This window comes from Elephas maximus, chromosome 6, assembly GCF_024166365.1.
Source record: "Elephas maximus indicus isolate mEleMax1 chromosome 6, mEleMax1 primary haplotype, whole genome shotgun sequence".
In the NCBI taxonomy this organism is placed as follows: domain Eukaryota; kingdom Metazoa; phylum Chordata; class Mammalia; order Proboscidea; family Elephantidae; genus Elephas; species Elephas maximus.
The window spans coordinates 108,069,989-108,092,575 of record NC_064824.1 but is presented as its reverse complement, the minus strand read 5'-3'; the positions used below and the strand labels follow the sequence as shown (position 1 = coordinate 108,092,575).

Genomic DNA, 22,587 nt, shown 5'->3' with positions numbered 1-22,587 from the left:
TGACTCAAGGTTTGGCACCTCCTCACTAAAGTATTTGCTTTAGTGAATACTAAATTTCTCTTACTAAGACTACAACTGTCTCAAAATTCAATTGCCTTCTGTAGTAATTACTGAGCATATGGTATGACTGGAGTCACTGACATTCATTAAAAAAAGTGTGGGGTGTGAGAAAAGAAAAAGAGTGACGAGAGCTTAGAAAGTTTAAGTAAATCATTATATTTCTCAAGAAGAAAGATCTGATAAAGGCCCTCAAGGAGTCAGCCATCAGATTCACTTGTGTTGGGGTTTTGTTCAACATCTCTCCTCACGCAGGCTAAAGTATCAAACTGTCATTTCTTATATACTTATAGAAATGGCCAGTTTTTTTTGGGTTCTTACATTTCAAAATGTTCTCTGGTGCCATGAGAACTTGATTAAATTGTCACCTACTTTTAAAGGGAGAGAAGTTTTAACCTCTGAGAAAAAACCAGCAGTGTAGTATTTTCACAAAAACCCAAGTCATCTGCAGTTACAGGGTACTGAAACTCCGTGACAGAACTGTTTAGCAGATTCGTTGATTTTGTAGACTACTTAGCTGATGTTGTTGTTGTTGTTAGGTGCCATGGAGTCAGTTCCAACTCATAATGACCCTATGGACAACAGAACGCAACACTGCCCGGTCCTGCGCCACTCTCACAATCATTGCCCATTGTTGCAGCCACTGTGTCAATCCATCTCATTGAGGGTCTTCCTCTTTTTTTCTGACCTCTACCTTACCAAGCATGACGTCCTTCTCCAGGGACTGGTCCCTCCTGATAAGATCTTCAAAGTACATGAGATGAAGTCTCACCATCCTTGCTTCCAAGGAGCACTCTAGAATGGCTTTTATACAACATTGTGACACAGTATCCCATTCATGTAAAATAATCAGATTCATTGCTACCCTTCATATAAACATTGTTTCCCATCCTCCAAGTAAATAGTACTGACTGAGCACATATGAAATGTGATAAAAGGTCTATATATATGATTATTTGTAGGTTCATCAAAAAATCAAAATTCTTTTAAAATTCTTGCAAAAGTAACAACTTTTTTTTCCCCCTCAACATTTTACCTTTAGCCTTGATTTTTCCTTAAAAGAGCACATTCCTTTTATTGGTATAGTCAAACAAAATGAGTTTTTATTTGACCATACCAATTCATGGTTATTTATAATGAGTTTTAGAAACTCAAAAAAGTGTACATTTTTAGTTTGTCCTGCAAAGAAGGTTTATATATCTATTAATCAATTGATTCATTTAACAAGTTGCTATGGAAGAAAATCAACAGCAGTATTAGGCACATGCTTTTTAGCTATTATCCTTTTGGACACCACACTTATTTGCATAGGGAGGGTTTTTTGTTTTTTTTTTTTAATCTTACTTGTGTATTCCTATAAGAATTAACTTTGATAAACTGATATATCTCATATCTTTGACTATTTTAACATGCTATTGAAATTCTGATTCAAAATTTTATCTCTATGATATGATTGGCATTTATTCTTGCCACAGCTTGAGCTATTTTATCCAGTTGTTCAAATGTATTAATTCTACAGGCAGATTTTTCCCCTGGTATGTTTTTTTTTTATGTTTTTTTAAGGCAGACTGCTAGCAGTTTCCCAAAAGCTCTTTCTTCTTTTTTTCTGGCACACAGCTAGAGAACACTTCCTAACCTCCCTTGCAATTAGGCATGGTCATGGAGTCTACCCAACAGAATGTGAGCAGAAGTGACAGGTACACTTCCAGGGCACTTTGGCTCATATATAACTCCCATGTGCTCCTCCTCGGGTCTTTGTCCTTCTGCAGCTGGATGTAGACAAAGGCAAGTCAGAGCAACAAGTGGAAGGAGCCTGGGTCCCTGGATGATAAGGAGAGAAATGAAACCTGCCAACCTCAACACCCATCCAGGTCTGTTAAATGAGCAAGAAATTAAGTTATAACACATATTTGGGTTGTTTGTACAGCATCAGCCAATCCTAACTAATGCACTGGGTTTGAAGAAGAACATACTGAGATTGTGAAAAAAAAAAAAAAAAGGATGAGACTAAAACAAGTAACACAGTTAAATGAAACAAAATTTTAAAACTCTCCCAATTTATTGCCTGCTCAGCAAATTCTGACCACAACTAGCAGAGCCTGTGGGTGTTGGAGTGGGAGAAGTGAGACAGCAAGCTCAAGGAAAGTAGCATTTCCTGCTACTTTTCCAAAATTATGGAGCCCTGGTGATGCACAGGTTAAAGCGCTTGGCTGCTAACCAAGAGGTCAGTGGTTTGAACCCACCAGTTGCTCCATTGGAGAAAGATGAGGCAGTCTGTTTCTGCAAAGATTTACAGCCTTGGAAGCCCTATGGAGAAGTTCTACTCTGTCCTATAGGGTTGCTGTGAATTGGAACTGACTTGACAGCAGTGGATTTTTGGGGTTATCCAGAATTAGCCTCTTCATGCCCCTCTGCTCTGCAAAGATGGCACAGCCATTGGGTTAGTCCTCTTGTAACATCTGCTTCTGTTTTGCTTTATAGCTCGCCCATTCTTCATTCCATTTTACCCTTCTGCCTCAATTCATACTCCTACCCTACATAACCCAATTAAAGCAGACTTGCTGTTTCTTTAACACATGTTGCTGTTTCCTGTGTCTACACACTTTCTTATTCCAATCCCTTTGGATTCCCAGATCTCTGAGGACAGTCATCACTACCTCTTATCAATATTTGGATTTCCCATACTTAATAGAACTAAGACTTGAACAGGTAGAAATTAAAATATTTTTGACTGAATAAATGAAAAGAACTCTGCTTAAAAAGGTGTTGGTATATTTCAGTGAGAATTGGGCAGGCAGTGTGCTGAGATTAGATTAAATCACTGAAAAAAAAAATGGCTCCTTTTTTGCTGTTTTTTACTAGCACTAGAAACCTGAGGGGCAAAAGGGGATGAGCCAAATATGTCACTGCAAGGTAAATGGGACCTCAGCAAAATAGCTAGGTCCACAGGACAGTGGCTGAAGGGTCTGCTCTGGCAAAATTCCTCATCATACCCTAACCCCAAATTAAAATTGGTTTCAATTACCGTAGGACTGAGGCTTTAAAGTGTCCTACACTCATGATTATGTTTGCGCTAAATTTCACCCTGAGTGTAAAAACGTGTTTTTTTGGAATCATTTTTATTTCAATACTGAGTTGGTTTAAGGTGTCCCTGAGAACACATACATACACACACCTGCACAAGTCTTGCCAAGTCCACCTATTTCATGCTGCATCATATAAACAAGGGACAGGAGGGGCCGATGAATACATTTTATAAACAGTTTTATTTTTGCAGAAAAATGTGGCAAGCTACACTGAGTGCTTACTTCGCATCTGAAACACTCCCTCAAGATGCTTGCTATAGCTCCAAATTTGTCTACGATGGTCAATTTGCTCTCCACTGATTCTCTTCCTTGCTTATAGTTCTCTTTAATCTTGCAAAATGCTACTTTCTTTCCCAAGGGGCAATGAGAGAGAGAGATCAGGACTTTCAAGGGCTTATGAATGTCCTCGGTTTAAGAATACTGACCAGGGTATGGAAAAGAGTACCCTTAATTAGACCTGACAGTTGTAAAATATGCATGCCTTAGAGTAATAAGGGAAAAATAGTATGTAGTGAAAATTCTCTGAAATATTAATTACACAAGAACAGACCAGAAGTCCTCACCCATTTATCTATCTCATTGGTGCTGGCTTCAACCTCTGCTCTTCCAATCTCTTAACTTCCTACTCTTTGGCTCTTTATGTGCCAATTATCAGTGAAGGGCAATTTACTGTGGAGAAGAGTGAAGGAGAAAATAAAATGCCCCTGGAGATTTAATAGCTTTTGAGAGTGTTTGTCCAGCATCAGAACGTCTTTCACTCATTATTTTTCCTTCTTCTCCGGTGGCGTAGTGGTTAAGAGTTGGCTACTAACCAAAAGTCGGCAGTTCAAATCTACCAGCTGCTCCTTAGAAACCCTATGGGCAATTCTACTCTGTCCTATAGGGTCTCTGTGAGTCAGAACTGACTCAATGGCACCTAACCACAACATAGCTTATTACATAGAGTTCAAGAATAGATACCAACTAAGTTGGGCCAATGTGAGGCTGGCCCTGATGGGTAGGTGAAGTTGAGAGCTGTGCTTATGTTAAGAACAGTGGGGAAATCTAGTCTTATATTGTGAAAGAGGCATCCAGAGGCAGGAGGTAGAAGGGGAGTGAGGCTCTGGGATCCCAGAGAGACCGGGAGAATGGTGCCCTTGGTTCTTGGTTCACATCTGGTTCCTGGTTCTGGTCCCTCATAAGGTCCAACTCTTTCTCAGCCCTTGGATTATGAGGTATCCCAGACACCACAGAATAATTTTTCCTCTTCTGCTTAAGCAAAAAGTAGATCTCTAGTAGTTTCAACCCTTTCCTCAAACTAAGACAAAGCTACTGCCACCGGCCTACAGAATTTTTTTTTAAAACAAACATCTCAGAAAAATTTGACTTTTGAAACCTTCAGCACTTTAAGCCTCCCACTTTAAGTGGCTTACACTCACAGCCAGTGAGATGCCTGAACCCTTAATAACCACACCTGCACCACCATTTTTTTATTGTAAGCATTTCAAAAAATGCCCATCAGCATCACATTTTTTCTTTTCGTATCTCTATTTGGCCAAACTGTTAAAAGACCAAACTTCTAACAGCACCATCCTAACAAGAATGAGAGCCTTTGCAGCAGGTGGTGCCCACCTCTGCCTACAGAATTCCAGCCCAAACAATCTGCTCAGAATTGCCGAGAAACCAGTAGAATGTGCTTATGACTCAGCCTGTTAAGTAGGAGGACTGTTATTGTTATTTTAACTCCAGCCAGAGTATGTGGGCAATTCTCCTTCTTTCTGTCTCTACTTAACTATAAGAGATCCCTCTTCAAAACCTCACCCCTGGAATAGGTTCTTGCTCAATAAGAGCCAGAACAGTTTGGGATCTGGGTGTGACTGCTAGCTGATAGCACTGATTAGGATAGACTTTCCTAAAGGGAACATCTGATATCCTGATTTACCAAAAGGACTTATTTTTAGAATGGTAAACCTGCCTTTGAAATTATTCACAAAGAGTGCTATGGCACAAGAGCGGAATGCTGATCACATAGTAATCAATGTAACTCAAGGTGCTTATTTTCAGAGAGAGTAATGAAAATACCAGGTTTTCCTTCTCTTTTCAATAACCATTGGGGATACTGTGGTCCTACTGTTTGACTTTCTCTTGCCAAATTTTCTCAATACGATAAACAGTCATTAAGTGCTGTTCCTGGGAATACGGTAAAAACAACAACAAAACCCAGCTTCTTTTACCGAAAATTCATCTTTTTACAGATAAACTTCACCCATCTATAAATGACAGGAAGATACAAGCTCTGCAATCTAAGCAATATTAGGTAATGGCCAATCTTAGTATTATTAGTCAAGAGGCTGCATTAAAAAAAAATGAAAATACTTACATGTTCTGATCTTAAATGGTTTTCTCATTTCCACTGAGCTAATTTGCTCCTAATATGCCTCTGTATTTTTTGGTACTATAAATTAAGATTCAAAATTACAAAACGTCTTTTTTTTTTTTAACTTCTAAGGGAATATAACTAATTAACATGGACCAAACAAAACTATATTCCTTTCATGTATATTTTAAATTTCAAAGGTCATGTTTATGCTGTATTTGGGAATAGTCAACATTTTATCCATGAGGAAATAAAACAGATTTCAATTCTCATGTTATGGCAGAAACAGTAAAAATTATGAATCCAATGAGATTAGTAAGATCTTTAGAGTCAATAAAAATGCTTCTCTAATAGGAAAAAAATAAAACATAACCAGGATTGGCATGTGATGATTTGTTAAGAACTCTGGATTCTTTATACTCAAATTCCAAAGGTGCTGTGAGTCATGTTTAACCATTTTAGCATTATATTTATAAAATGCTGAAAGTTATTTAGAAATAATAATTAATAATACTAAGCACCAAAAGACTGACACAGTTAAAATGAGCCAACTTGGCCTTGATGTATGACTGACACAGTTAAAATGAGTCACCTTGGCCTTCATGTATCAATATGGATAATTATCTAAATATAATGTCAGGTGAAGGCTGGCTGCAAAAGGATATCTACTATATGATACCATTTATGGCAGCTTTTAAAATACAATTAATTCCATGACATATTATTTTAAATACATGACTTAAAAGTATCAGAACATGCATAGGAAGGTTTTCATCAACTTCAGGATGTGACACCCTCGGGAAGAAAAGTAGAAAAGTGGAAAGGGGGGAGGGTGAGCCTTTGCTCTTTCTGTGATGGTTAATTTTTTTAAAAAAAAGATTTGAATATAGCTGACTGTTAGCATATGTCTAATCTGTGTAGATATTATAATATTTTCTCCATTTACCTTTTAAAGTTTTGTAAATTTTCTAGACTAAAAATTAAATAAATATAAACATTGTAAAGCAAATATTGCTGCTGCCAATTTTAATATGGTATATCTGGTATTTCCAATAAAAAGAAATAAAATTAAATGCGTTTGCTTTTACTAGAATAAGAAGTCATTCCCTTGTAAGTTCTTCATAATATTTTTCTGCTCTTATCATTGGAATTTTGAATTTAATGTAAGAAGTAAAATAAAGGAAAATATTGCTTTGGCTTGTAAACTGAGCCCAAGCATATAAATTCTTTTATTGACTCAAGCAACCACCTTCTAAATAAGAAGTGCAAACATAAAATAAATTTGCCTGCTATGGCTGTTTCTGCGAATGCCACCTTTTTTTTTTCTGCATAATTTAGATAGATTTTAGCTAGATTAATATGCTTATAGATAACTACTCAAAATGTAGGAGAATCTGATTGCTAGATATTTCTATCACAACATGAAAACACTCTCACAGCAACACCTGGGGCTGGTATTCTTTTAGTCCCTGCTGCTTCTAGAACCCACGTAGACAATTTTGAGTGAACCCTTTCACCTACCTGCCTCCTCTTTGCCCCCATCTATAAAATGGGGATGACACCCGTATCTGCCCAATGGAGTTTTTGTAAGAAATAAATGATTTAGCTTATGTAAAATCAGCTGTATAGCAACACATCTGGTATGTGTAAGTGCTGAAGAAATGTTTACTGGTATTGGGGACAATAGCGGGAGAGACAAGCTTAGTTCACTCCTCATTTCAGAGCGAGATCTTGACATTCTTTTACTATGAAATTGGTCCAAACACTATGTAGTGCTCTTTTAGTGATTCTAAACTTATTAGCCATAGAATTCATGTGTATTTCTCCCTTATTAAACTGAATTGAAATTTACTTAAAGGCCAAAAACAACAACAACAAAAATATGGTTTTCATATTTCTGGGTCAACTTTTTTTTTTTAATTGCATTTATTTATTTATTGTACTTTAGAGGAGGGTTACAGAACAAACTAGTTTCTCATTAAACAATTACTACACATATTGTCTTGTGACATTGGTTACCAATCCCACGACAGGTCAACACTCTCCCCTTCTAGACCCTGGGTTTCCTATAACCAGTTTTACTGCCTCCTCGCTTCTAGTCCTTGCCCCTGGGCTGGTGTGCCCCTTTAGTCTCGTATTGTTTTCTGGGCCTGTCTAATCTTTGGATGAAGGGTGAACCTCAGTTCAGGAGTGACTTCATTACTGAGCTAAAAAGGTGTCTGGGGGCCATGCTCTTGGAGTTTTTCCAGTCTCTGTCAGACCAGTAAGTCTGGTCTTTTTTTGTGAGGTAGAATTTTGTTCTACATTTTTCTCCAGCTCTGTCCAGGACCCTCTATCGTGATCCCTGTCACAGCAGTCGGTGGTGGTAGCTGGGGACCCTCTAGTTGTGCTGGACTCAGTCTGGTGGAGGCTGTGGTAGTTGTAGGCCATTAGTCTTTTGGACTCATCTTTTCTGGGTAACTTTTTAATACTAGAAAGGGTCTTACCTTTTCAAGGAAGTAGTAAAATGGTAAAGTTTGTTACGTTGTGTTTTCAAAGGGTTGATGATATGTTCTGGCTTCTTTCTGTAAAAAAATTAATAATAATCTAATCCAAATGGATTAATTATATTACATAGCTCAATGTAAAATTCTACTTGTAGCTTTCTCTTTTTATTTTGGGTAACTATGAGAAGGAGCTTATGATCAATCTTTACAGTCATATATTTGCCACTGAAATGCCCTAAGATTCCCTCTCTTGTTCTTTTTTGACTCCTATATTTCCAAAACTTTAGTGACCCTCTTTTCTGCTCAGAAAACTCAAACCCTCCTATGCCTCTGTAGTCAAAGTCAAATCAAGCATCAACTACTCTTGCTAGAACATGTATTGTTTCTCAAAAAGTAAGTGGCCTTCCTTTTAAAAACGTGATCTTAAACTCTCTTCACATTGCCTATACAAACTCCAACCAATATTCAGCGAATTTTGACGAAACAGACTTATACAGAAAAAATACATAAAAAAGCGACTGGCCATTTGGGCATTATGTGTCATTCTTTATTGAAGCATGCCTGCCTAAGAGGATGATGTATATTTTGTTGCACTTTACGTTCATGTAAATGTTTAGAAGCATTATGAGGTCAGTTACTGTATTTTTACTCAAATAATGCGTGCCTTCTATGTTTGTTTACCAACTGCACACTCCCGCCCCCGCAGAGGTATTTTGATACTGCTATGCTAATTTGTTTCACGTGTTCCTGTAAAATTTTTTTGCAGGTTACTTGCTGTGGGGGGCATGGTTGGCAAACATAGAAGGCATACATTATTTTCATAAAAATACAGTGTTTTAAAGTATTTGAGAAGCACTTGAAAGGGTCTCAAAGAAATATTAACTTCTCGCCTGGTATCAAGGACAAGAGCTGACATATGATCTTCATAATATTTAATCAGACTATTTTAATTAAGGATAAGTTGGAATTGACTGGAATACAACAGGTGTGATTTTTTTCTTTCTAGTGGCACAGTGGTTAAGGTTTTTGGCTGCTAACTGAAAAGCTGGCAGTTTGAATCTACTAGCCACCCTTCGAGAGGAAGATGTGGCAGACTGCTTCCATAAAGAGTTACAGAGAAGTCTATGGGGCAGTTCTTCTCTGTCATATAGGGTCACTGTGAGTTGGAATTGACTCGAAGCCAGTGAGTTGTTTTGTTTTTTTTTTTTAATTTAAAAAATTTATGTTTTCTAGTAAGTGACCCTCATGCATTTAGGTCCTGACCGTTATTCTCATATAGTCCTAATTCTAACGGCAATGTGTGTCTTGTGCAGCCAAAAAAACTGAAATTCATCTATTATATTGCAGTTGAGCCATCAACCAAAATAATCGCATGTCAGCTTGAGCCTCGTTAATTTTTCCTCCTTAATGGTTTGTCTTTCTAAAAAAAATCAGTTGCCATGAAATTGATTCTGACTCATGATGACCCTGTTTGTGTCAGAGTGGAACTGTGCTCTACAGGGTTTTTAATGGTTGATTTTTTGAAGGTAGATTTCCAGGCCTTTCTTCTGTGGAGCCTCTTGGTGGACTTGAACCTCCAGCCTTTTGGTTAGCAGCCAAGCACATTAGCCGTTTGCACCACTCAGGGGCTCACTGTCTCTCTAGTTTATGATTAAACGCTTCATGTCCCTAGGCACTATCACTTTTCACAATAAAAATCCATCAACAATTCACCAGATTATGATTATTTCCAAATTTTTTTTCTGATTTTAAAATCATACATGCTCCCTGTAAAAGATTCCTGTGGCACAAAATATTATAAAATAGGTTAATATCACCTCGAATCATATTACCAAGAGATGATTTATATATACATAAGCATATATATGCTTCCAAATATTTTTATGCCTATAATAAAGAGCTACCTCACCATTTTAAACATCTATATGTAGTCTGCTGTTTAAATGTATAATACATTATTTATCTAATCTCCAGTTGATTGAATCCAATTTTTCACTATTATAAATTACGTCTTGATGAACAATTTTGTGTACTCGCTTAGCGTAAGTTGGTCTTATATTTTAAGCCAGTGATATAAATTAAGAAACATGTCACCTTAAGAGAAAAGCTCTGTGTTTAATATAGGCACAGTGCTTAAGTGCTCAGCTGCTAACCGAGGTCAGTGGTTTGAGCCCACCAGATGCTCTGCTTGAGAATAACGTGACAGTCTGCTTCCAGAAAAGCTTTACAGACTTGGAAACTCTATGGGGCAGTTCTACACTGTCCTGTAGGGTCGCTGTGAGTCGGAATTAGCTTGACCGCAACGGGTTAATACGCACTAACAATACTGACTGAACATTTACAACCTGCTACGCACTATCTTCAGAAACCCTGGTGGTACAGTGGTTAAGAGCCAAGGCTGATAACCAAAAGGTCAACAGTCTGAATTCACTAGGAGCTCCTTGGAAACCCTTTGGGGCACTTCTGCTCTGTCCTATAGGGTCGCTTATGAGTTGGAATTGACTCGATGGCACACAACAGCAACAACAGGCACTATTTCAGGTGTAGGGAATACAGCATTGAAAATGCTAACTGTTGTATGCTTTTCCTCACTTTTTAGCTTCCCTCTTCTGTAGCTTCATAAGTATTATATCTAAGGAAAAATAAATTTACATTGTTTTCAGCTAAAAAATAGTAGGCAACCATACTCTCTCCCAGGAGAATACATTTAGTCCTAGTAAATTATTAATTGTATCTAGTAAGTTTTAAAGGACTGGGCCTCTAGCCCAGTCTGCATTGATTCCCTCCAGCACAGAGGGAGAGGAATTTTTTAACAAACTAATTAAATTTCCTCTACAGAATACTAACCTCATTTTGACATTTAAAATTCTAAAAGTCATGCTGAATTGGACTTTCTGCTTAGAAATTCCAGCTAGAACAATACTTTTTACTGAAATGGTACCTAGAAATAAACTAGAAGGCATTAGGTTTGTTTTCTACTTCATAAGCCAGTCATCCTCGTCAGCAAAGACTAGTGAACAGTGCTCACAGCACATATATAAGGCGTTGTCCTTAAAGCAAGGGGCCGAGCCGATGCGCTTACATTAGATGTGTGCTTTATATGTTTTTCCCATTGCCTTTATGGTTTCACCCCTAGTACCTTACAGAGCAATTCTACTTTAACTCATGTGGTTTCCATGAGTTGAAATCGACTTGACAGCAATGAGTTTTTAAAGCTTTTTTTTTTTTTTTTTTAATTTTTTAGGGTGGACCTCATATCATCAGGGTAGCTGTGACTCTAAGGGTAGGTGATCCTGTTGCACTCCATATGTCTTCAATAATTATAAAGATGGTGCAGGAATGTGCAACCTTTCATTTTGTTATATGTAAAGTCGCCAGGAGTTGGACCCAACTCTACAGCAACCAACAACAGAAAAAACAACAAGAAGGGATCCTGAGACTAATGCTGAAATTGTAATAGCTGTAAGCTACATTGCGATGCCTAGCAGGAAAGGCAAACTTGTGAGAACCGGAAGCAGACAGCTCAGCTTTTCTCTATGACCCTCCAAAAAACAATGTGTATGTGGATCTGAGCAGACAAGAGTCAGATTCAAAAGCAAACCATATGGACTGAGCCAAGTCCAGTATTAAACACTTCCTAAATATTAGCTCATTTAATGTACTAGCTCTTTTACTCTAGGAGGACTCACATTCAATGGGCAGCAACAAACAAGTCTATTAATGCATATTGAATTTAGAAAGGCTTACGTTTAAAAAAAAAAAATTCTGCAGACAAGAGGAAACACATTAGAATTTTCCAGCATTCCCTCTAATAATTTGATAGTTATTTTAGAAAGAAAAGTTGACGACCCAAACCTTTGCATACAGCATTTTTTCCTTTAGCCCAGCTCAATGGTTCTCAAATTTGGAATACACTTAACATTATTATACAGAGTTCTATACACAATAACTAAAACTATTTAAGAAATTTTTAAGAGTAGTTTTAAGGTGTCCTTGTTGCACAGTAGTTAAGCACTTGGCAGCTAATCGAAAGGTCAGTGGTTTGAACCCATCAGCCACTCTGTGGGAGAAAGACATGGCAACTTGCTTCTGTCAAAGATGTGGTGAAAAACACGTGAAACTGTTCACTACAGATCAGCAAATACACACAAGTAAGTCTGTGCTTACCTTGCTTATTGGGTAATGTGCCCTTGACTAGGAGAACTAAGAAACAAGCAATAGGAATTCTATAGAACAGCGATCAACAAACTATGGTCTGTGGGCCAAATCCATCTTGTTTCCTCTTTTTCTAAATAAAGTTACTGGCACACGGCCATGCCCATTCATTTCCGAGCTGTCTGTGGCTCCTTTCACACCACAATGCCAGAACTGAATGGATGTGGCAGAGCCTGTATGGCCTGCAAAGCTGAAAATGTTTACTATCTGGCCCTTGACAGGAAACATTTGTTGGCTCCTGATGCGGAAGAATATGCTCATCATTTGAGTACTATCAAGAACAATATTGAAAATACTATCATATCTTTTACAGTATTTCTAAAAATTAACAGAATAGTCATATATGAATCAAATTGAAATTCAAGCCCTAAACACATAAAAGTTAATTCATCCCAGAAGAATTAGGAAATTATTGGCCAAAGGATGAGATGATTCATAGAAAGCTGAGGAGTCCCAGTATCTATTAGTCATAAAAACAATGCCCCATTTGCCCATAATCCTGACTTATGGTTTTTGTTTGTTATAAAGATTAAAATGATTGTCCTCCCCTCCCCCTTGCGCCTTTGTTTTTTGAGAAAAAGATAAATGCCATCTGGGATTTATTTTTAAAAAGGAACTTCTGGTCTATTCCATTAAGCACTTGCAATTGAACAGTTTTATTTTAAATTCACACTGAATGGGTAGAAGTGCTAATTTCTATTATCACTTGAAAGGATTAAATTATTTTAATAGTTTTTTGTTAGGAATAGTCTCTGACACAGTTACAGAATTAGATACATTATATAAGTGACTACGTCATCCCGAAAATAATATTACCAAACATTTATACAGCATTTATTTTGTGCCAGACAATGTCCCCAGCACTTCACATACATTAATTCATTTGTTTCTCACTACCACCCTCTAAAGCAGGTAACTCTTATTGTTCCCACTTTACAGGTGAAAAAACTTAGGGCAAGAGAGTTTAAGTGCCTTTCCTAGCATCATAGTAAAAAAGTGACTGAGCCTCTTGACAATACACCAACGCTTTATAGAGTTGATTTTACAGCTTCAGCTCTGGTTAAGGACATCATTTCAAGCAAAAGACTTTGAGGCTTCTCTGAGAAATCCTATTTCATCTATGGCAACCCCCAATTAACCAGTAATACTTACTAAGCATATTTATCATACAGCAAATTCCGCTTCTTGAACAAATTGAAACTTATTCAGCTGCAGTTCCGAGTACCCCATTATGTCTGTGGGCTTCGCTCATGCCACTCTCCAAAACCTCTTAGAGCGAGGTATGAAATGTTGCTGAGAATCACGACTGACAACACTGGCCAAAGTCAACTGGATAACAGCCATAGTTAAGAGCTAGCTTATACATGATAGCACAGAATGTACATTGGCATCACAAAGTAAATTGGCTAAATCATTTAACAAAGAGCCAAGATACACATTTGTTCAGCTATAAACAAAATCAGCTTTTACTAGCTGATCTCTCAGATAAATAGGAAGTGCATTCAATGTATTGAGGTTGCATCTAGAACATGTTTAGCTGTTTGCATATTTACGTGCAAGTTATTTGCTCTCTATAGCATTCAAGTTGGAATGATAAATTCATGCATATAAAATCTCATGGAAAAGATATTACCAAGGTGTAGTTTCTCCAACTAATGTAAGATCCCATGATTGATGAAGTAATAAGACATCAAGATGAAATCTTTCCGGGATTGTTGGGCAGCATAGACTCTTCATTTAGCCTTTAAAATACATTCTAACATAAGTATGATTTGGTCATTCATTTTATGTTTTGATAGACTTTATCAGATAAGCAGATGCATGAAGTTGCTGGAATCCTGAGTGTTTCTGAAGGGGCAGCTTAATCTCATAATGGCTAGCATTAGCCTATTCTGCCAGCTCTCAGATAAACAATAACATTGTTTCTACCTCCTCTACTCGTCTGTTCTACATGATTTTGAGCAGTTCATGTAATTCAGTGTACTCGCCCAGGATAACAAGATTTCAGCTACTGAGACTGAACTGCTAATACTGTCGGGAAAATATCCACTATCCAGACAGTCTTTTAAGTAGGAAAGCAACTGCCAACATAATATCACTTAGTCTAACATGTTACTAAACCATTTCTATTCCCTAATGTGTTTAGGAAACCCTGGTGGCATAGTAGTTAAGTGCTATAGCTGCTAACCAAAAGGTCAGCAGCTCTAATCTACCAGGTAGTCCTTGAAAACTCTATGGGGCAGTTCTACTCTGTCCTATAGGGTCGCTGTGAGTTGGAATCGACTCTACAGCAATGGTTGTTTACGGTTTTAATACGTTTTAGGAGCAGTTCATTATCTCTACTTATTTGTGAGTAGCAGAAATCCATGGTGAACCAAAGTCCCTGAGAGTTGAACAAACCAGGAAAAATTATTCCTTTCTTGGGGCTTTTGCCAAAGGTTCTTTGATGAGAATTATGTTTCTTGTAAAGAAAAGTATTTCAAAATATACACTTGAAAGAGTTAAGAACCTGTAACAAAGGCCCTATTCAAAGCATATGGTCTTCAACTGACCAGAGAACCTTAGTAAGGTAAACAACAACGAAAAAAAAAAAAAAAGAAATCCATTGTCATTGAGTCAATTCTGACTCATAGCGACCCTACAGGACAGAATTGAATTGCCTCACAGGGTTTCCAAGGCTGTAATCTTTACAGAAGCAGGCTGCCACATCTTTCTCCAGCAGAGTGGCTGGTGGGTTCAAACCACCGACGTTTCAGTTAGCAGCCAAGCGCTTTAATAAACACTGTGCCACCAGGATCACTATGAGTCGGAATTGAATACACGGCAATGGGTTTGGTTTTTTTTGGTGCAACCAGGGCTCCACTTTGGTAGGGTAGATGGCATGAATTCTCTTCCTTCATTGCCAGATGTGATACTCTAGGCTGTTGCTGAGGCCTAGAAGGCTGGGTTAAGCTAATTTAGTAGAAACTGTCTAGTGTTTTCCAAAGGATCTCATGGGGATAGTTTGGGGGTGGGGGGGGAGGGCAAAAACAGGATACAAATAAGCCAAGGATAAAGGACCGCATTAGTCAAAGTGTCAGGGTAAAGTCTCAAAGGCGTAACCCAATAAAGGTTTATATCTTGCTCACACAAACCCTGATGCCAGCTGGTTGACTACCAGGCCACCTCTGTCTCTCTAGGTCTTTCTCCAGATACATCTCTCTAGAGGCTCAACACATGAGCTCCAAGATTACCAAAGGAGGGGAAGAAGGGATCTGGAGGGCTGCACACTGGCTCTTAAAAGCCTAATATGGAAGTGCCACACATCACTTCCTCTCACAGCCAGATGGACTGAACTAATCTCATGGCTTTGCATAAATGTAAGGGGTTGAGAAACATGGAGGATAAATGGATATTGGTGAGCCGTAAATATCTCTTTCTTAAGGGTGAATAAGGCATGGTAACATGTCCAGTAGCTACTTTAGGGTCTCATTTAGATACCTTCCTTGTCAAAAAGAGTTGAAAATAAATAATGATACTCAGTGATATCAGCGAACATCTTATTTTGCTAATTTTTTTTAAACACATGCTGACTTTGATGGAATGTATATAAATATAAATAAATATCTTATTTTATAAATAAATACAAATTGGGCTGCAAAGGGGCACATGTGTCAGTGTTTTCACTTATTTATGTATTACACTGTTTTTTCTGCTTAGAATAAATCTGAAGAAATGTAACACTTCTTTGTTTGACAGAAAACCATCTGTTCATTTGTTTCCAATTTTCACACAAATGGTAGAATTTTTAAATGGTAGAATAAATAAATTAACGCAGATAGGAAAGTTCATGTGGTAACAGGAAAAGAAACTGGGAGAGGCTCAAAGAAAATGAAGCAGACTCACAGATCGCCACAGGACTTATCTTGGCCAAGATATCACTCAATAATTTCACCCTTGTATTCAAGGCAAAAAATAAAATAAAAATAAAAACTACATTTTTAGGCCTAGCTTCAAAGGCTTCCACATTCTGATTAAACTCGACTTTTTTAACTTTATCTCCTACTTTGCAAGCCCTCACATCTTCTTAGACTGATTGTTTTGTAGACCTATGAATTGTCCTTTTCATTCCATATTCACATTTCTCTCCTCTCCAACTGTAAAGCATTCTTCTTTCTCTCATTCTTCCCTCTATTGCTCCCTTCCTTCCTCTAGGTTTGCCAACTCCTAGTTCAATGGAAGGATTCTTCTCTATGAAGTCTCCCCAATCACCTCCAAGAAAGTCTCTGTCTACTGATACATGGTTCTTGTTTTTATCACTTAGTTGGCATTAATATGAACCAACCTGAATTGTGAATTAAGCCTCTTTGAAGTTAAAAGAAATTCATATCCCCATCCCTTTTTTGTGCCTTATTTCAATCCTATAAGTCATTCATCTCTATCAAATATATGCATTCTTTTTTCATAGTATTTTGAATAAAAAACATACATATGCAGGATTAAAAAATCAAGCCATGTAAGAGTATATACAATATACTTCAAATAATGTTGCCACATTCTTAAAGTGTCTCTGAAGAAGGACTAACAATTTATCCTTCTACCACTGTCTGTTTCCCTATACCATCACCAGCATGGTGTATTATGTATTTGTTTAATGTCTGCTCTTCTCCCCAACCCTAACTAACCTGTAAGTGCGAGAAGGGTAGGGATTATTTTCTTTTGTATTTACTACACTACACTCTCCGTCTGGCAGCAAGTATTTGCTCAATAACAAAAACTAGCGGTCAAATGAATGAAGAATCGAGATGTGTATTGTAGAAAGTGCAAAGATGTGTTGATGCTGGTTGAGTTCACGTATATGAATCCCTCTATTATAGGCAATGACAATCTCATTATATCTGACCTATTGCTTCCCTGATTTTTAAACAGATGAGCAGTAAAGGTCTAATGAATGAGTGAAAACAGTTAATTTTCCTAAGCATTCTGATTAGGATTCATTTGAACCAGGTCTGAAATAAAAAGAACACCAACTTTGGATATAAAAGCTGGCCCATCACTTACTGCCTATGGAATACTGGGCTGGCCTTTTGGATCCTCAGTTTTACCATCAGTAAAATGGAAGTTATTAATGAGATTTCCCTTAAAAGAACTGGTGTAAGGGTTAAATAAAATCATCTCTGGAAAAATGCTTTGACGATTGTGGAAAACTGTGACATGAAAATATCAGTCTTCAAATAGCATTTCTTTGTCACTTAGCACTACTGGGAGCACTGGTGGTGCAGTGGTTAAGAGCTTGGCTGCTAGCCAAAAGGTCAGCAGTTTGAATTCACCAATCACTCCTTGGAAACCCTATGGTTCAGATCTATTCTGTCCTACAGGGTTGCTATGAGTTGGAATCAACTTGATGGAAACAGGTTTTTTTTTTTTTAATTTGGTTTGGTAGCACTACTGTACACCCTCTTGAAGACACTATGTATTAACTTGAGCAGAAACCCTAGGTTCGTGCTGATCTGTGGTTTCTTTGCTTCAACTCTGCTCTTCAGTTTTGCTTAGCATCCAACTGCCTTTTGTAAATTCATGTCTCTTTGATAAGACTCTGCCAGGATAAGACAGTGCCTTGTTCACTAATAGGCCAAGTTCACCTGCTGGGAGCCATCTGTCAACCTGCAGCAGCTTACGGAGATTTCACGGAGGAGGCATTTGGCTTAACCCAGTGACAGAGCACCAGGCTATTTTGGAGGTCAACGTAAGCATTCAAATTCCAGCTGCAGTCTGAAGAAGTCAGAGTGCAGCTGGCTGATGATGTTCTTTACCTGGGCTCTCACACCCTCAGAGGAGTAAGATTTGGAAAGTGCCATCCCATTGATGGGATAATTTGCTGGGTAGTTTGGAAAGGCATGCATTCATGAAAGGGGACGGTTCCAGAGAAAGGAAAAGGCAAGCTGTGCTGCAGCCATCTGACTTGATCTTGGAAAAATGAAGTTCTGACAAACCTACTTATAGCCCTTGGAGCTAAAAGCTCTAGAAACAGAGGAATTTCATCAAATCATTGGCGTCTCACGGAAGAGTTTACAATTAAGGGTGGTCTCCAGCTGATTCTAGTCCTTCATCTTTTGCTGCATATTGTTCAAGAGGCAATGCCTGATAACTTAATTAGCACAGCGGGGACTAAGCTGGCGCCCACCCCTCCCTCTTCTGTACTGCTCATTTGAAATGTCTTCTTTTCTCCCAGAGTTATTTTCTTAACAGTGGCAGCCAATATTTTATTATGAAAGAAATTGCCTGCAATAACTCATTTTAAAAAGTGAGGCTCTCTTAAATTGAGTGAGAATATTACTTATTGGTTTAGAAAATATATCAAAATAAAAGCTACCATTGAGACACATGATTCCACTAGGTTAACTCCCAGGTGTTCCGGAAATTCTGTAGCGATATTCACACACACACGATACAATAATTCTCACATCAGTAATCTTAGAAATATTAAGACGCATAAGGATATATCATTAACATTTCACCAAACAAAAGCGGAGGACTTGGCATAGAGATGCTGGTAACAAAGAGTTTGCCTCCCTATAATAGGAAGCAAAGGAGGGGGCAGAGCTTCTGCTGGGGAGTGATTTGAAGCTGTCCCCTCTCTTCTATTATTCTCTATTGGTGGCCATGCAATTCCCCTCCGTTGTGCTCATTTCAGAAGGGTGTTCTATTATTATGCTTTATTTAACTGGCTTAGATTTAAGCAAACAGACACCACTGAGATGAAAGGCAGTTGGAATAGAAGAAGGAGAGGTGCACACAGAGAGACAGACTCTGTGGAACTATGGCCAGACACCAGAGAACCTGGGACATGGCATGTTCCTAAAAGGCTTCAATCTAAAGCTCCTAGTGGCCACTTAAGTTCTATAATCAAGCCATATGTGCCTGAGTTACACAAAAACATATGAAAATAAGATTAAAGTCCGGGCTGAAAAAATCAGCAAATGAGCCAATGAGGTTGTGAATATTCCAGCTGCTCTAATTACTGTTGTTCCATAGGACTGTGAGGGGTGTCAGCTCTTTGCTTGAGTTGCCCTGGGACTACATCAGCTACCGTTGGCATTTGCAGGCACAAAGGTTTGCTTCAGAGATGGGGTTTCAAACTCACACTCTGAGAATGTTTTGTAGCTACGCCAGATCAATTAACAGTCAACAGTCTTTAAACAGATGGTTTGAGACTTTAAAAATGTATTCTCTTTGAAAAAGATGGCTTTCAATTATACATTACAATTAAAACATCCCATATGGAGTCTTAGGAGCTGTCCAACCACAAGTGTGGGGCAACTCCCCTCACCCCACTGACTTCCCCCCTCAGTCCTGGACTTTCCCAGCACTGTGAAGGTCAGCAGTCTGCTCTATGGGTACCCCTTGCACCCTGTGACTTGCATTCTTTCATCCTTAGCAGGAGCTTCAGATTTAAGAAATATTTGAGGAGTCCCTGGGTGGCACTAATAGAAGCACCCAGCTAAGTGTTTCAGTCTACCCAGAGACACCTCAGAAGACAGGCCTGGTGATTTACTTTCGAAAAATCTGCCATTGAAAATCCCATGGAGCACAGTTCTACTCTGACACACGTGGGGTCGCCATGAGTCGAAATCGACTCAGCAGCAACTGTTTTTTTTAAGAGGATTCTTCTTAGTAAAGGACTCCACATCCTCACAATACTGTTGTTGTTTTTATTTGTGATTTTACTTTTTTCATCTCACATCCATTCTATTTTTTAAAGCAATTCCAAGTCTGAAAGTCTTTTAGCTAAAAAGAAAACTCATTCAGTTAAAACAATGAAAAAAAAATACAACAGGTGAAAGGAGACTGAAAGCCATTTGTGACTTCCTCTTTGTCTCATGTTTCGGGTGGCTCATGAGAGCTGGCATGAACTGAATATGCTTTCCTATGCCCAGAGTATCCTGTTTCAAGTCCATAAACTACTCCTATCGGTTCTCTGGAGATTTCCTGGTGACCAGAGAGGAGTAGAAAATCCTGGTATAATAGAAGGTAATCTTAATAAAAGCTTCCAGGATTAACTGAAACCCATTAGATTGTACACATGAAGGAGTAAAGACTCAATAAATCATGATATAACTTTAAAATAATGCTGAAATCTGGAATACAAACTTCTCTTAATTTGCAGTAAAAAAAACAGATATGTCCACTGCTGGACCAACATATAATCAAAACCAAATCCGTTGCAGTCGAGTCTATTCCAACTCACAGCGACCCTATAGGACAGAGTAGAACTGCCCCGGGGGGTTTCCAAGGAGCAGATGGTGGATTCAAACTGTCAACCTTTTGGTTAGCAGCCGAGCTCTTAATCCCTGTGCCACCAGGGCTCCAGACCAACATATAAAGACCCTAAACTGTTGGAAGAAAGGCGTAAGCTTCTCTGCTCTTAGCTAAGAGTCTCTGAAACTTGTTCTAATATGACCTCTTTATGCCCATGCAGTATCACAAAAGATATCCCTCAGTTATTTTCCATGTTGTCAAATATTGGCGCGTGTAGCCTCACCTAACGATCTCTAAAGTTTCCGTTTTAATTATAAGGTCTATTTAACAGTTCTCTCATTTATTTTACAAATTACTTGCTGTCCTTGTCTGCTGAATAGCACACTCAGTTTCCAATGGAGTCCACGGAGAACAGCATTTATGCCATTACATGGCAGCAGACAAACTCAATCGCAGGGTACCCAGGGCGAACCTTGGCTCCCAGTCTCACAGAGAATTGATTCGGAATGTTACCCACATAAACAGTTATTGATCTTATGTAATTTGAATCAAAATCCTTTCTTCTTCCCCCAAAATAATCTGTGAAGGTATTTGAAGAGAAATCATTGTCATTTTAAAGAGCTTCCTGAAAAGTCAAGTTAAATATCTTAATCTAATGATTTCCTATCTAAAGTGCATTTTTAATTACAGCTACAGTAATAGTTATAAAATCTGTATTTTGTCACTGTTGAAATATTTTAAGAATTGATTACATTTAAAACCTATAAAATACAGAGGATTATCAAGATTTTTTAAAGTAACTTCATTATCAGTATCCAATATGGGCGATATGTGGAACGAAGCCCAGTTCCCATGCTATAGCACACACACATCAGAGGGCCACTTCCCTTAGGCAAAAAAATCCTGGAAAAGGTCCTGTTTTAAAATCAGTTCCAAAGTCTGTATTCCAGCTCATTTATCAAATTACCCAGGTTGTTTTTGGTCCTGCTTTTCGTTTCGGTTTGATTTTTTCTTTTTTTGGGGATGGGGTGGCAGTAATAACATTGGTGTTTCAGTGATAAAATTCTTGCCTTCCATGTGAGACACCAGGGTTCGATTCCTCATCAATGCACCTCAAGCTCAGCTACCACCCTTTTGTCGGTGGAGGCTTACATGTTGCTATGATTTGAACAGGCCTCAGTGGAGCGTCTAGACTAAGGCAGAGTAGGAAGAAAGGTCCAGCAACCTACTTCCGAAAAATAAGCCAATGAAAACCCTATGGATGACAGCAGATCCACAACCAGTCATGAGGATGGCGCAGGATGGGCCAGCTTTTTGTTCCATCGTGCATGGGGTCTCCACAAATCAGGGGCCAAATCAACAGCAGCTAACAACAAAAACATACGTTGGTAGGGTCTGGAGTGACTTTACATAATGTACTGCTTGGTTTTCCTTCATATTCCCTACGTGTTAAATTGTAACCACCGGAAGCGGTTTCTCATACTCGCACTATTCCTGCTCTACAGTGTTACCTCTGGAAGCCTCTTTTAGAAAAGCGACAAACAGATGTGCTTTGGCAAGAGCGGCTCCCGTGTTATACTTCGTTCATCACACGTCTGTAAGTCGGCTGAAGACTGTTGGTTTCAGTGGATGGCGACCGGGGTTGTTAGGCTTTCTTTTTCTGGTGACTTTTTTGTAGTGGGAAAATAGTACAGCAGTTTACCGCAATATGCCAGAGTGGTTTTGGAGCCGGCCAGACCTCTACGTAGTAAGTTATCTAATTTTATTGGGTCACAATTTCTTTATCTATAAATTGTGGATAACAAAGCTACTTTCTTGTAGAACTATTTTAGGAAAGCTTCTTGCACAGGGTCTGACATATGCTCAGTGATTATCACAGGGTACTAGGGGCCCTGGGGAGCCCTGGTAGCACAGTGGTTAAGAGCTTGACTACTAACCAAAAGGTAGGCAGTTCAAATCCACCAGCTGCTCCCAGGAAACCCTATGGGGCAGTTATATTCTGTCACATGAGGTCGCTATAAGTCAGAATTGACTTGATGACACATAGCAGCAAAGATCGGGGCCCCCGTGGTGAAGTAGTTAAGACCTCGGCTGCTAACCAAAAGGTTGGCAGTGCAAATCTACCAGCCACTCTTTGGAAACCCTATGG

General features: G+C 38.5%; 1 protein-coding gene across 43 annotated transcripts in view; it reads right to left on the bottom strand.

Moving 5' to 3' along the window:
- The window catches only part of MAP2 (microtubule associated protein 2), a 288,976-nt gene that overhangs the window by 86,051 nt on the left and 180,338 nt on the right, over positions 1-22,587 (bottom strand). For 40 of the 43 annotated variants that reach the window (XM_049888022.1, XM_049888038.1, XM_049888039.1 and 37 more), the window contains one exon: positions 7,986-8,063. The exons of the other annotated variants lie outside the window; for them this stretch is intronic. The gene's annotated coding sequence lies outside the window, so the exon portion shown is untranslated. The remainder of the gene's footprint in view (positions 1-7,985; positions 8,064-22,587) is intronic. 43 annotated transcript variants of the gene reach the window in all.